This window comes from Schistocerca gregaria, chromosome 6 (genome assembly GCF_023897955.1).
Source record: "Schistocerca gregaria isolate iqSchGreg1 chromosome 6, iqSchGreg1.2, whole genome shotgun sequence".
NCBI classification, from domain to species: Eukaryota; Metazoa; Arthropoda; class Insecta; order Orthoptera; family Acrididae; genus Schistocerca; species Schistocerca gregaria.
Window position 1 is genome coordinate 133,852,505 of NC_064925.1, and position 12,481 is coordinate 133,864,985.

The window sequence follows — 12,481 nt, forward strand, 5'->3', positions numbered from 1 at the left end:
TTTGCGGAAGTGTTTCGCGAAACCATGTGTAGCTTGCGTAGTTATTTTAATGCCGTCTGAAGTCTGGATTGAGTCGGTCGGTTAGGACAGAGCAGCTAGGAAGTCTCTCCAGGGCAGGGTCAGGCAGGGACTGCTAGCGGCGTGCACGCCCGTCGGATTGCGAGGCGCTAGCTACGAAAACTACATACACTCCTGGAAATGGAAAAAAGAACACATTGACACCGGTGTGTCAGACCCACCATACTTGCTCCGGACACTGAGAGAGGGCTGTACAAGCAATGATCACAGGCACAGCACAGCGGACACACCAGGAACCGCGGTGTTGGCCGTCGAATGGCGCTAGCTGCGCAACATTTGTGCACCGCCGCCGTCAGTGTCAGCCAGTTTGCCGTGACATACAGAGCTCCATCGCAGTCTTTAACACTGGTAGCATGCCGCGACAGCGTGGACGTGAACCGTATGTGCAGTTGACGGACTTTGAGCGAGGGCGTATAGTGGGCATGCGGGAGGCCGGGTGGACGTACCGCCGAATGGCTCAACACGTGGGGCGTGAGGTCTCCACAGTACATCGATGTTGTCGCCAGTGGTCAGTGGAAGGTGCACGTGCCCGTCGACCTGGGACCGGACCGCAGCGACGCACGGATGCACGCCAAGACCGTAGGATCCTACGCAGTGCCGTAGGGGACCGCACCGCCACTTCCCAGCAAATTAGGGACACTTTTGCTCCTGGGGTATCGGCGAGGACCATTCGCAACCGTCTCCATGAAGCTGGGCTACGGTGACGCACACCGTTAGGCCGTCTTCCGCTCACGCCCCAACATGGTGCAGCCCGCCTCCAGTGGCGTCGCGACAGGCGTGAATGGAGGGACGAATGGAGACGTGTCGTCTTCAGCGATGAGAGTCGCTTCTGCCTTGTGCCAATGATGGTCGTATGCGTGTTTGGCGCCGTGCAGGTGAGCGCCACAATCAGGACTGCATACGACCGAGGCACACAGGGCCAACACCCGGCATCATGGAGTGAGGAGCGATCTCCTACTCTGGCCGTACACCTCTGGTGTCGAGGGGACACTGAATAGTGCACGGTACATCCAAACCGTCATCGAACCCATCATTCTACCATTCCTAGACCGGCAAGGGAACTTGCTGTTCCAACAGGACAATGCACGTCCGCATGTATCCCGTGCCACCCAACGTGCTCTAGAAGGTGTAAGTCAACTACCCTGGCCAGCAAGATCTCCGGATCTGTCCCCCATTGAGCATGTTTCGGACTAGATGAAGCGTCGTCTCACGCGGTCTGCACGTCCAGCACGAACGCTGGTCCAACTGAGGCGCCAGGTGGAAATGGCATGGCAAGCCGTTCCACAGGACTACATCCAGCATCTCTACGATCGTCTCCATGGGAGAATAGCAGCCTGCATTGCTGTGAAAGGTGGATATACACTGTACTAGTGCCGACATTGTGCATGCTGTGTTGCCTGTGTCTATGTGCCTGTGGTTCTGTCAGTGTGATCATGTGATGTATCTGACCCCAGGAATGTGTCAATAAAGTTTCCCCTTCCTGGGACAATGAATTCACGGTGTTCTTATTTCAATTTCCAGGAGTGTAGTTTGTTGCCCATCGAACCTGGACACTGAAATTGGGTGATGAGTTAACCTGTTATGAAACCTCAACTGCTGTGACATGTCTTCATTCATTGTGAGATGTTGCTCCCTGGGCCATTCCGGCTAGCAGCAATGTACGGTATGTTGTAGCCGTCTTCCTGTGTGGTTTTTAACTATTAAATTGGTAGTTACTTATCAGTGAAGTGCACAAGCTGCATTTTCTGCCATTTTCCCCGTTAACGCCCCAGTTAGCTGCACTGATCGTCAGCGCAGTTTTCCGGCAGTGTGCCTTTCCTCGCTGTATTGATGCTGCCCAGCGCCTTTTAGTTGTTTGTTCATACCTTTTTTTTCTTAAGAGTGGTTATTGTGTCTTGGCTCTTTTTAGACGCCAATTTGGAGGACATAGTGCGGCTGGTATCTTCGTCCTCGACTGATATTTTCCGTTGTCGTATCGTTCGTCGGACAGGTGTGAATTGATTAGGTTGTTGGTCGGTCTTTGAGCCGTACCTCGGTCGGGTCGCCATCTAATTATTTAACCGTAATGTTGGCTGGCTGTCTCACCTCACCGTAGGTTACAGCTAACTCCTCGGGCCGACCCTTGAAACACATCTGAGCACCACTGTTCTGTTGGTTTTCAATTGTGATTTTCATTTTAGTCTGATGTACTGTGCAAGGCCTTCAGCCTTATATTAATTTAGCTTGTTTTAATTATAAGACAAGGCCTCCAGTTGACTTAAATTAAAGTTTGAAGATTGATTTGCTTAATAATTAAAATTTTGAAAGTTCGTTCTATCTGAAATTCTTATTGTCCAGGCCCTAAGTCCTGAATTGTTCAATGTCCAGTGTGTGGCCTTCATCCGATCATTTACGTGAAATATGTTTATAAGGAAGGCCTTAAGCCATGTGTGTTCTTTAAAGCAATTTTTATAACTTGTGTACAGGAATTCAGCCATTTTGGTTTTTGGTGTGGTTTTGAGCCTTCAGCTCAGGAGGTATGCCTTCAGCCGTATTGTTTTAATTTCATCCTTTCAAGGCAATGTGTAGTAAAGTGGTTCTTAGGAAAATAAAAGTTTGTGTGTTTTGTCCAACTAACAGTAACTGATTACGGCCCTCTCCAAAACCATAACCAGATCCACTCTGTCCTAAGAAACCAGAATCCAGTCATACCATTAGCTATACAAAACTGTTCAAAGTCCTGAGCCGTAAACTGTGGTTCGTTGTCTGTAACTAACACTCTAGGCAAGCCTTCCAACCAGAAAAAGATGGCAAAGCGTAAAGAGTACTGCGCGATGTAGCCGAGGTCATTGGCACTAATAACGGATATTTGCTAAAATAGTCCACAACAATAAGCCAACGAGTAGTCCAGAACAAACTAGCAAAGTCAGTAGGCAGTTGTTGCGACGGAAATTGAGACAGCACAAGCGCGATACTGTGACGTCATATGTTCAATGCCGGCGTCCGTGCTCGGCCAAGTACTGTGCCGATGCACTAAATGCTTGTCCGCATCTCGTGGTCGTGCAGTAGCGTTCTCGCTTCCTGCGCACGGATTCTCGGGTTCGAGTCCCGGCGGGGTCAGGGATTTTCTCTGCCTCGTGATGGCTGGGTGTTGTGTGTTGTCCTTAGGTTAGTTAGGTTTAAGTACTTCTGAGTTCTAGGGGACTAATTACCATAGATGTTAAGTCCCATAGTGCTCAGAGCCAACTAAATGCTCTGCGTACGATTCCCCATTATCCTTAGTGGGGCACGGGCAGCACATATTTTTCAAACACTTCACGAATAAGCATACTCGAAACTCCAGGGTCATTTTACAATAAAACCACATCGTGCTGGACGAAGAAACTATGTCGACGAACAAACTATCGGCGCACAAAATAATTCTGAATGTTGTTCAGTTAACGAGGTCACGATGTACGGGCTTACTGCAAGAAAAGCTTCAAGTCCGGGTCTGCTTCTGTGGCATGAGCAATTTTCCAATAGTGCAATGGAAAAGTCTGTAACGTTCAGTGCGCTGCACATCGATCTAACAACGAGATGCGGTAGTAGCATCGAATTCGGAATCAGGGCCAATAAGGAGGAGAGAAAGGGCGTCAGAGGATTTGCATGCTTGGACGTGAGATGGTGAAACATTTCATACTGATATTGTGACAATAACGAAGGGCAGTATTGAAGTTTTCGATCAGTGCGTGACAGAACAGGTTTGGGCAGATGGAAAAAACTGATGTGGCTTATGGTCCGTCACTAGGTAAACTCCAGACCAAATACACTCATGGAAATAGAAATAAGAACACCGTGAATTCATTGTCCCAGGAAGGGGAAACTTTATTGACACATTCCTGGGGTCAGATACATCACATGATCACACTGACAGAACCACAGGCACATAGACACAGGCAACACAGCATGCACAATGTCGGCACTAGTACAGTGTATATCCACCTTTCGCAGCAATGCAGGCTGCTATTCTCCCATGGAGACGATCGTAGAGATGCTGGATGTAGTCCTGTGGAACGGCTTGCCATGCCATTTCCACCTGGCGCCTCAGTTGGATCAGCGTTCGTGCTGGACGTGCAGACCGCGTGAGACGACGCTTCATCCAGTCCCAAACATGCTCAATGGGGGACACATCCGGAGATCTTGCTGGCCAGGGTAGTTGACTTACACCTTCTAGAGCACGTTGGGTGGCACGGGATACATGCGGACGTGCATTGTCCTGTTGGAACAGCAAGTTCCCTTGCCGGTCTAGGAATGGTAGAACGATGGGTTCGATGACGGTTTGGATGTACCGTGCACTATTCAGTGTCCCCTCGACGATCACCAGAGGTGTACGGCCAGTGTAGGAGATCGCTCCCCACACCACGATGCCGGGTGTTGGCCCTATGTGCCTCGGTCGTATGCAGTCTTGATTGTGGCGCTCACCTGCACGGCGCCAAACACGCATACGACCATCATTGGCACAAGGCAGAAGCGACTCTCATCGCTGAAGACGACACGTCTCCATTCGTCCCTCCATTCACGCCTGTCGCGACACCACTGGAGGCGGGCTGCACCATGTTGGGGCGTGAGCGGAAGACGGCCTAACGGTGTGCGTCACCGTAGCCCAGCTTCATGGAGACGGTTGCGAATGGTCCTCGCCGATACCCCAGGAGCAAAAGTGTCCCTAATTTGCTGGGAAGTGGAGGTGCGGTCCCCTACGGCACTGCTTAGGATGCTACGTTCTTGGCGTGCATCCGTGCGTCGCTGCGGTCCGACCCAGGACGACGGGCACGTGCACCTTCCGCCGACCACTGGCGACAACATCGATGTACTGTGGAGACCTCACGCCCCACGTGTTGAGCAATTCGGCGGTACGTCCACCCGGCCTCCCGCATGCCCACTATACGCCCTCGCTCAAAGTCCGTCAACTGCACATACGGTTCACGTCCACGCTGTCGCGGCATGCTACCAGTGTTAAAGACTGCGATGGAGCTCCGTACGCCACGGCAAACTGGCTGACACTGACGGCGGCGGTGCACAAATGCTGCGCAGCTAGCGCCATTCGACGGTCAACACCGCGGTTCCTGGTGTGTCCGCTGTGCCGTGCGTGTGATCATTGCTTGTACAGCCCTCTCGCAGTGTCCGGAGCAAGTATGGTGGGTCTGACGCACCGGTGTCAATGTGTTTTTTTTCCATCTCCAGGAGTGTAGATAATGGTGAAACTTTGTCACGCCGTAGATAATAGACAGCGCTTTCTTCTGGATTTGCGAATAGTTACATCGAGTCTTGGTCAATAACTTGGAAGCGGAAGCAGTCGCCTGTGCTACGAGCCAAATCTGTGCCAGAGCACAGGTCCGATTCTGTATGAAGAAACGTCCACTGCCAAAACCATAGGCTTAGCGCGATCGAAATTAACAAGGCATCTGTCACTCACAAGGTATTTGAAGTCTCTCCATTGCATCCTGATACTCTCTGGACCAAACAAAAGGCACACTCTTCCGGATAAATGACACAACGGAGCCGCGAACTGGGCTGTGTTGGGTATACACCGGATAGAACACATTATGTGGTCGAAGGTATCCGGACATGGGGCTGAAAATGATTTACAAGTCCATCGGTACTGCTGCAATTCTGTATGGAGTTCGCAGGCTCTTAGCCTTGATGACAGCTTCCACTTTAACGGGCAGGTGCTGGAAAGTTTATTGCGGAATGGCAGCTCACTCTTCACCGAGTGCTGCACTGAGGAGATGTATCAATGTCATTCGGTGAGATCTGTCACGAAGTCGGCGTTCTAAGCATCCCAAGGGAGTTCTACATAATATAATTCAGGTCAGGACTCTGTTGCAGGTCAGCCCATCACAGGGATGTTGTTGTTGTGTAGCCACTCCGCCATAGATCTTGCAATACAAACGGGTGCTCGAACGTGTTCAAAGACGCAGTCGCCATCCCCGAATTGCTCTTCAACAGTGGGAAGCAACAAGGTGCTTAAAATATCAATGAAGGCCTGTGTTGTGATAGTGCCACGCAAAAAAACAAGAAGTGCAAGCTCTCTCCATGAAAAACACGACCACACCATAACATCATCGCGTCCGAATTTTACTGTTGGCACTACACACGCTGGCAGATGACATTCACCGGGCTATACCCACACCCTGCCATCGTATCACCACATTCTGTACCATAATTTTTCACTTCACAAAACGTTTTCCCACTGCTCAGTCGTACAATATTTACGCTCCTTACATCAAACGAGGTGTCGTTTGGCATTTACCGGTGTGCTGTGTGGCTTATGAGCAGCCGCTCGACCATGAAATCCAAGTTTTCTCACCTCCCACCTAACTTTCATAGTACTTGCAGTGGATTCTGATGCAGTTTGCATTTCCTTTGTGATGCTCTGGATAGATGTCTGCCTATTACACATTATGATCCTCTTCAACTGTTGGCGGTCTCTGTCAGTCGACAGACGAGGTCGGCCTGTACGCTTTTGTGCTGTACGTGCCTCTTCACATTTCCATTTCACTATCACATCTGAAACAGTGGACCTAGGGATGTTTAGGAGCCTGGAAATCTCGCGTACAGACGAATGACACAAGTGAAACCCAATCACCTGACCACATTCGAAGTCCGTGAGTTCCGCGGAGCGCCCCATTCTGCTCTCTCTAATGACTACCGAGGTTGCTGATATGGAGTACGTGGCAGCATAATGCACCTAATATGAAAAAACGTATGTTTTTGGGGGTGTCCGGATACTTTTGATCAAGTAGTGTATATCAACTCTCCTAGAACTGACTGCAATTCCGTCATGTTCCGCTGAGCAAGCAGCTCTCGGATGCTCAGTAAATATGAGTGAATGGATGAATACCTTGGCTATTTAGAACATGGTCTAAGTACTGAATTTCAGCTTGAAGAAAGGTACATTTATCCAGGCAACAATTCAAGCCTGCAGCTGAAAGTACTTGTAAAAGCGTACGAAAGGTGCTGATATGTTCCTCAGGTTCACGCCCTGACACCACAATATGGTCCAAGTAATTTAAACAGAAGAGAACTTTTGCAGGGGGCTATTCTAAGTAGTGTTGGAATATGGCAGTCGCAGAAGCGCTGCTAAAGTGTAAGCGCAAAAATTTGAACAAACCTAAATGTGTGTTGACCACAAACACTTCTTGGGGCGAAATTTGCAAATATCCATCGCGTAAGTCAATTTCTGAAAAATAGCGATCTGTACCAAGCCTGTCCGTTAATTCCTCAAGGTAAGGCTGAGGATAAGTATCGATTATTATCTGTGGATTCACAATGGATTTACAGTCAACGCAAAGACGAAGTATTCCAGAAGGCTATGGTAAGATGATTAAGGGAGAAGCCCGTTGCCTAGACAGGATAGGAGCAATAATAACATTGTCTTCCCATTCCTTAAGTTCACTTGGCACTTCGTGTCTAAGAGCATGAAGGACAGGACGCGCCCGAAAACACTTAGGTTGCACATTGTCCTTCAGTGTAACGTGCGCCACAAAATTATTTGCTCTGCCAAGTCCTTCAGAATATGAATCAAGAGACTCCTCAATGAGTTGCATAACACTGTCTTTTGAATTGGAAGCAGAAACTGAAAGCAAATGAAGACCAAACAAATGAAAAGAATATAACCCAAAAATATTTTCACAGTCTTGCGTACGCAAAAGTTTAAATGGCGCCGTTCAGATATGAGACTGGAATGTGGAACGCGAACTACTTGTACTAAGCACTGGAATGTCCTGACCACTATACGTACGAAGTTGCATGCAAGATTTTATCAACTATGGCGCGCCTAACTGTACATAAGTGGCACGATTTAGAAACGTAACGGAGGCACCAGCGTATAACTGAAGTCACACACAGCGTTCGGAAATGACTAAGCTCACAAATAGTTTGATTGACTGTTATTGCACAGCACTTGGGCGGGGTGAAGGACATCCTGAATTTGGTCATTACTATTGCCGGTAGCTGGTTTAGGAGAAAATACATTCACTGAGTGAGAAGGTGTTCCGCGCTTACGAGAACGATCGTGGGCGGAGTTCTTCTTCTGTTGCAAATACACAGACTGTACACAAACAAAGCAATGTAAGTCGCGTTCGGCGGAGGGTAGTTTCGTCTTTTATGCGTGAAAAAGCAGCGGGAACATGATTTCACAGCAGAAACAAGCGTTGACACTTGTTCACGACTCGTTGGCCCGTTTGCGGGCGTTCGTCTGTCGTAGGACAGACCTGTTTGTCACTTTGCGTTACACTGCAGAAGGCAGCTACCCCCAAGATTTTCCATGACACTACCCGGGTGTTCAATAATTTGTGACACTTGTCTCAAAGCAGGATCAAAATGTTTGAGAATTAGTTCACGAATCCTATTGTCTGGCACACTGGACGTAAATTGCATCACGAATCTTTGCGTCACTACAGTACAGCCCACAGATACACTGAAAACGAAAGTGTCGTATCGAATCCTGAAGTTCAATTACCCACTGACGATATGTCTGTTTTCACATTTTCCGCAATCGGGAGAACTTGTAAAGAGCTCTAATAACCTGTGCCTGACCCTTATAATACTCAGTAAGGGCAGAAACTAACTCTTCGAAATCTAGCAAGTCCAACCTTATAGTCGGGAATAACTTCTGTACAAGGCGATAAACTCCTGTGCCGGCCGTTGACAAGAAATAAGAAAGTTTCACAGTACCTTGCACTTGATATGTAGCACAACGAACGTCGAACTGAGCGTAGTACCCAAACCATTGCTCTTTGCTGGGCACAGAAAGCTCGGAGCGGTGGATTGCATGGATACTCTGCCTTGGATGTGGCTGGCTGTTGTGGCGTCGTTGATGCAGCAGCGACTTGTCGATTAATGAGCTTTTGGAGTGCCGCTATGAGTTACGACATATGTTGGTTCTGAAACTGAATAAACTGCATTAGATCAAAGCCAGCAGCAACTGGAGGCAGAGGTGCAGATGGTATAGAAGGCGGGTTAGAAGCCATTTTAATGAGAGGAACGCCTCAACAAAACTATGTTAAAGAACTCAAATAAATAGTGGAAAGGTGCCGGCTAGTGTGCAAGCAATGCTTCTCTGAAAGGAAAGATAGAAATGTTAGTGACGTTCTGTGACGGAACGATGTAGAGAGGAGGCAGCGTACGTTCTGGATTCCTCGTCGTCAGATGTCGTGCCGTCTACTGTAGGAGTCAGCACCGACACAAACATGGAAGGAGAGAAGTTGCGATGGCCGGTGGCAGGAATCTGTAGATATCATATGCTGATTAATAAAGGGTGGTTCACTGATAGTGACAGGGCCAAATATTTTACGAAATAAGCGTCAAACGAAAAAACTACAAAGAACGAAAATTGTCTAGCTTGAAGGGGGAAACCAGATGGTGCTTTGGTTTGCCCGCTAGACTGCGCTGGCATTGGTCAAACGGATATCAACTGCGTTTATTTTGAAGTAGGAACCCCCATTTGTAATTACATATTCGTGTAGTACGTAAAGAAATATGAATGTTTTAGTTGAACCACTTTTTTCGCTTTGTGATAGATGGCGCTGTAAGAGTCACAAACATATGACTCACAATTTTAGACGAACAGTTGGTAACAGGTAGGTTTTTTAAATTAAAATACAAAACGTAGGTACGTTTGAACATTTTATTTCAGTTGTTCCAATGTGATACATGTACCTTTGTGAACTAATCACTTGTGCGAACGCTTGCTGATTACCTGTAAAAATCACACTAATGCAATAAATACTCAAAAAGATGTTCGTCAACCTCAGTGCATTTGGCAATACGTGTAACGACATTCCTCTCAACAGCAAGTAGTTCGCCTTCCGTAATGTTCGCACGTGCATTGACAATGCGCTGACGGATGTTGTCAGGCGTTGTCGGTGGATCACCATAGCAAATATCCTTCAACTTTCTCCACAGAAAGAAATCCGGGAACGTCAGATCCGGTGAACGTGCGGGCCATGGTATGGTGCTTCGACGACCAATCCTCCTGCCATCAAATATGCTATTCAATACCGCTTCAACAGCACGCGAGCTATGTGCTGGACATCCATCACGTTGGAAGTACATCGCCATTCTGTCATGCAGTGAAACATCTTGTAGTAACATCGGTAGAACATTACGTAGGAAATCAGCATACATTGCACCATTTAGATTGCCATCGATAAAAGGGGGCCAATTATCCTTCCTCCCATAATGACGCACCATATATTAACCCGCCAAGTTCGCTGATGTTCCACTTGTCGCAGCCATCGTGTACTTTCGGTTGCCCAATAGTGCATATTGTGCCGGCTTACGTTACCGCAGTTGGTGAATGACGCTTCGTCGCTAAATAGAAAGCGTGCGAAAAATCTGTCATCTTCCCGTGATTTCTCTTGTGCCCAGTGGCAGAACTGTACACGGTGTTCAAAGTCGTCGCCATGCAATACGTGGTGCATAGACGTATGGTACGGGTGCAATCGATGTTGATGTAGCGTTCTCAACACCGACGTTTTTGAGATTCCCGATTCTCGCGCAGGTGGTCAGCTCCTAATGTGCAGATTAGCCGCGACAGCAGCTAAAACACATACTTGGGCATCATCATTTGTTGCAGGTCGTGGTTGACGGTTCATATGTTGCTCAACACTTCTTGTTGTCTTAAATAACGAAACTATCCTCCGAACGGTCCGGACACTTGGATGATATCGTCCAGTATACCGAGCAGCATACATAGGACACGCCCGTTGGGTATTTTGATCACAATAGCCATACATCAACACGATATCGACCTTTTACGCAATTGGTAAACTGTCTATTTTAACACGGGTAATGTATCACGAAGCAAATACCGTCAGCACTGGCGGAATGTTACGTGATACGACGTACTCATACGTTTGTGACTATTACAGCGCCATCTATCACAAAGCGAAAAAAGTGGTCCAACTAAAACATTCATATTTCTTTACGTACTACACGAATATGTAATAAAATGTGGATTCCTATTTTTAAAAAACGCAGTTGATTTCCGTTTGACCTATGGCAGCGCCACCTAGCGGGCCAACCATAGCGCCGTCTGGTTACCCCCTTCAAGCTAGGCAAGTTTCGTTCTTTGTAGTTTTTTCGTTTGACACTTATTTCGTGAGATATTTGGCCCGGTCACGATCAATGGACCACCGTGTATAACATTTTATTTCTGAAAAGGGAAGAAACAATAATTAACTTTCAGTGCTTCCTGTGCGTCCTACTTACGAGTACTCTACTCCCTATTACTACTCGCAGAACGCAGGCTCAGTACTGTCTTCCTATTTCTCACTACTGATGCCCTCGAAGACTGCGACCGAACTGGGACCGATCAGCGATGGGGGACTGGTTAAATCAGCGTTGACAGGGGCGCTGAGCTCTGTCTTACTGGACGTGTGGCACAGCCCACTTTATCCGTTGGCGCTGAAGAGTCTAGAACTGCTCGGTCACAGCGGTCGGCCGTGACGCTGCACTGGTCGGTGTGCAGTCGATGCTTAGGACTGCACACAGATGACTGTCATTATGAACCAGGGTGTTAATTTCAAAGTTCTCAGAGACCAAATGTTCCATTCCTTCTACATTCCCTTGATGAGTGCACTGTGGGATCGTCCTCCAGGGCTGAACGCATATATTCACAGGCATGCATACATAAGCTCTTCGTTTGACTGACATTCAGGTGTCCTACGACACACCGACTGCTCCGCTAAATCATCTGATCTTAATCCTGTAGAAAGTGTATGGGTCTGTTAGCGCTAGTGAGTGAACCGTAGCAGTCAAAATCCACAAACTTCGATAGATCTGCGGGATTTAATCATCAACATCTATCTTCGTCAAGTACTGTCACGGTTAGGGGAGGCGGGACTCACACTGAAAACTTTTCATGGTTAATCTGGCACGTCAAGAAATTTCCTTTCTGGGGCATATTGTATCAGTCAGTGGGGTGAGAACTGATCATTCAAGAACTCGAGCTATACATACGAGGGTTGTTTTTTAAGTAAGGTCCGTTCGCGCGAATAGTCCGCTAGTTCGCACGGACGCTGCAACAAGACACCGCGCCACTTGCCGGCATCCTTCCAGTTCACACTGATGCAAGTTGCAGCTCTGTAGCTGACGTGTACGCATCGCTGTGCTGGTTTATAATGTTTGCGATTATTGAATCGCCCGCCGCGTGTGAGATACGGTCAGTAATACGTTTTTTGACCGCGAGAAGTCTATCAGCTGCATAAATTCATCGTCAGTTAACAGAAGTTTATGGCTTGAATGCAATGAGTGAAGGTAAAGTGCGTCAATGGGTTAGAGAGTTTAAAAAAGCCGTCAAAACGTCCATGACGAAGAACGCTCAGGCAGGCCCTCTGTCATCACTGATGATTTGGTGGCTGCAGTCTAAGCAAAAATTCGT